Raw genomic sequence first — 3,734 nt, 5'->3', positions numbered from 1 at the left:
GGGGAAGAGAAGGAAGGGGAAGAGAAGGAAGGGGAAGAGAAGGAAGGGGAAGAGAAGGAAGGGGAAGAGAAGGAAGGGGAAGAGAAGGAAGGGGAAGAGAAGGGGAAATGCTGTTATTCGTGCATCCATCACTCAAAGCAGAAGCAGGGAGTGCTAAATGCCAGCTGCACCGAGCTGTTAAACTGCGATATTCCAAGGGAAACATCAGCAATATGGAAAAGGACTCATGGTTGATTATTAAAACAGATTTATACGCCGCTTCTTTTTTTCTGTTTGTTTGTTTTCAGTTATCACCGGAGAGATTGCATTCACTTACTTCTTTCAGATTTCTCCCTTTTCTCCTGCTCAGATAGCCCCGCAGCGGCGCTGGCAGGCAATCGGAATGTTGTTATGAAAAGGAGAATTGCTCCGTGGTGTAGCACACATAGAGCAGCTTCAAACAGCGGCTGAAAGTCTTTGCTATCTCTGAATATAACAGCACAGGTTTCCAGAAGGAGTTTGCTATCAATCTTAATCAATCTTTTTTTTAGAAATCAGTTTAATTAACCGCTCAGAGCTACGATCTATCCTCCTCCAAATGCAGCGATGCTTTTCTTTCCCTCCTGTGAGCAATCAGCTGCTAAGCCCTTCCAGAACAGCGAGAAAACACAAAGGCAAGCCCTTTACATCGAGGGGCTTTGAATCCTGCAGCAATCACACACCGTCAAACTCTTTAAACCTTTTAAATACATACATACGGAAACATCTACTGGATGGACAAGTCCTTTCCAACGTTATCTCTCTATTCTGTTCCATAGGAAAACACATCTGTAGTGTTCAGACTGAAATGGGTTTTGATGGACCCGCAGACAAAGACGGGTTCGAGCACTTTGTTCACAGCACTTTCATGCGGTGCCAGCGGAATTACTATGAAGCCTGGCTGTGTCCAAAGGAGAGCGGAATGTATTTATGAAATGACTCCTTTTTCCTCCTGAATACATTCAAGAGAGACTTAGAGGAAAAGAAATAAAGCTTAGTTATTTCCCGTTCGCATCTTTGTCCTTTGAGAAAGGGAACAAAGGAACTTGACGCTTGGGATCTATAGCACTCTCTGGCCTTGCAGCTGGCATTGCCAGCTAAGGAAATAGCCCCACGTGTAGGGATAGCAGGCACTGAGATACGCTGCAGCTAAAGTGCACAGGTCGTTAACGCTGATAAGCAGCCACCAAGAAACAAGGTCGGTGGTTATTACCGTATCTTCACTTCTCTCAAAGTCCCATGTTACAGAAGATAAAGAACAGGTAATTACACATCGTGCTGCTCTCTCGTGCCAAGAAGTTTAATCTCTGGAACCTGCTTGCTGGTGTAGCTATTTCTGCCTCGGTCTAAAGGAGTTCAGCTCAGCCCTGAAAATGCAATGGATTGAGCAAACAAATGCCCTCCGACACTCTGCAGGAACCGCAGGTAGGGGAGAAATCCTTGGGTAGGGTGGAGAGAAGAGGGGAGAGGAGGAGGCTTGGTGGGAGAGGAGATCACAGAGCGTGTCCCATCACCTCTGGCTGGGGGGGCTCTTAGGATAAGCAAGTCCACCTCTTGTCAGTCCTTCTGTCCTACTAAGATTTCCTTGCCTTTATCTCCAGCGTCTTGACTGTATCTCCTTGACTGCGTCCTTGAGCCTCCTGCAGATCTTCCTGCACACCTCCTCCTCAGAGGCTCACCAACAGGGCTCCTATCTGCTCGGTCACAGATCATCTGCAAGGCAATCTGACACAATCGTGAACCACCACAGCTTCACAGTGAGCTGACAGCTGTTAATATACAAACCAACATACAGCACATTCAAAAGCTGCGGAGAAGCGTGCAACTTGTTATTGAGAAGCGTGCAACTCGTTATTTAAACACCAGCTCCTGCTGCACCTCTCTGTTTCCCCATAGCACTAATTGCTTTGTAAACACTCAATTAAAAATAAAGGCTAAGAAGGGCATGCGTGACGTGTCCACACCTCCTCATGAGATGTAAGCAGTGTGTAACAAAACAGAAGTATCAGGAGGCACTTTGTGAATGCTGCTGAACCCTACCAGCACGTTGGCCAAGCCATGAAACCCATTGACAGATCACTGTGTTGGGCAAGCAATGGAACCCATCCCCAGATCGCAGCTTGCTGGCTGACAATTACTCAATGCTTCCACAACGATTTAGAGCGTTGTCTTCACAGTTTGCTGAAACGACCCAGGAACACGCACGAGCACGCTGCTGTTTGACACATTTCTGCAACCGTTAAAACAACCCAAAGAAACAATCCAAAAATTCACGAGAGGCCAATTCCTCCCATTCAGACTGAAAGGACTGAGCAGACGGAGGAATGCTTCTTATCAAATCACTATCCACCCAGTAACCTACATCAGCAGACCGCAACCCTTCACAAGCCGCTGCCCATTCACAATAGCACCTTTATTGTGGCCACATGAGCCCCGAGCTGCTCCATGCTGCTCACCCCCTGTCCCCTCCCTAGAGCCCTGCACACCACCACCTCCGTGCACCCCGACCGCCGGCAGCGGAGCAGGCGTCCAGCTGGGCTTCGCTTCCCAGCCCCAGGGCGGGCGGGCGCTCCGCATTAGCTGCTTCACCCATCACTAAACCCCCAGCGAGCACGGGGAGCTCTGCAGGAGGGAGATGGTCCCTGCGGGCAGAGCTGGGCCCAAAAGAGCAGAGCAAGCAGCTGTGTGTGCACATGCCGATAATGGGTAACCAGCACGGCCTGCGCACGCAGCTCTGCAGCAGAAAGGGCGATTTGGGAGCTGCAGTGTGAGCAAAGGCAGCTCATTAATGGTGCCCGTGGAACAGCAGGATTTCTGGCAGCCCCGCTTGCTGCGGGATCAAGGTATTACTTCAGCCATTGACAGACTGTTCAGAGAGGCACACAAACAAAAGTCTGGTTCAAAGACAAAAGTCCGACAGCACGGACGCGCTGCCAGGCGGGGCTGCAGCCACAGGCACTGCCTCCTCCGCAGCCCCAGCCAACGCAGAGCAGGGCACAGCGAGCACCAGCAGAGCTCTGCAGGAGACCAGGGCAACAAACGCAGCCGTGAGCGAGCTGCAGCACCCACGGCCCGGGAATGGAAGCGAGCTTCCAAGCAGGGCTGGATGCTCACTCATGGTGCACCGTGCTGACCCTGACAGCGCCCAGCTCCCGTCCAGCTCTGCTCCCCAGAATCTGAACGCACAGGGAAGGGCCGAGCAGCAGCCAACGAGGAGCTGCTCCCAGGGCCCTCCCAGACGCTGCACTACAGCACAGCTCCTCCAGATTTCAAATGTGTCCAGATCTTGAGAAATCCTGCGTCAGCAGCATGCATGGAACGCACCCCGTGCCAGCCACGTCCTCCTGCTCCCGCTGATCCGCTGCCCGGCCCACAGCATCTGCCCTGACCAGCAGCTGACCAAGATGGCAATTTCCTTCCAGCAAGCAAGCATTTCAAATTCTGATTCTAAGCTCTCTTCCACTAATATCAAGCGGTGTCAGGAGTCCCTAAATGGAAGTGCAGCTACCACAGGGCTTAAAGGGCACAGCAAGGAAAACCCTGTGGCACAGGGAACCACCCATCAGCTCCACACGTTGTTCCAGGCTGCCCTGACTTCACTGAGGAGAAAAAAATGGGGAAAGAAGGGAAGAGGGGAAAGAGAGAAGGGAAGAGGGGAAAGAGAGAAGGGAAGAGGGGAAAGAGAGAAGGGAAGAGGGGAAAGAGAGAAGGGAAGA

General features: G+C 51.4%; 1 protein-coding gene across 3 annotated transcripts in view; it reads right to left on the bottom strand.

Annotated features, from left to right (window-relative positions):
• Positions 1-3,734, bottom strand: part of MYO1D (myosin ID) — a 72,902-nt gene that overhangs the window by 62,477 nt on the left and 6,691 nt on the right. Inside the window, exon 2 of one of the 3 annotated variants that reach the window (XM_021377701.1) lies at positions 1,608-1,731. The exons of the other annotated variants lie outside the window; for them this stretch is intronic. The gene's annotated coding sequence lies outside the window, so the exon portion shown is untranslated. The remainder of the gene's footprint in view (positions 1-1,607; positions 1,732-3,734) is intronic. 3 annotated transcript variants of the gene reach the window in all.

The sequence above is a fragment of the Numida meleagris genome, chromosome 26, assembly GCF_002078875.1.
Source record: "Numida meleagris isolate 19003 breed g44 Domestic line chromosome 26, NumMel1.0, whole genome shotgun sequence".
Lineage (NCBI taxonomy): Eukaryota > Metazoa > Chordata > Aves > Galliformes > Numididae > Numida > Numida meleagris.
The sequence above is the reverse complement of the archived record's forward strand: the minus strand, read 5'-3'. Positions and strand labels throughout refer to the sequence as shown.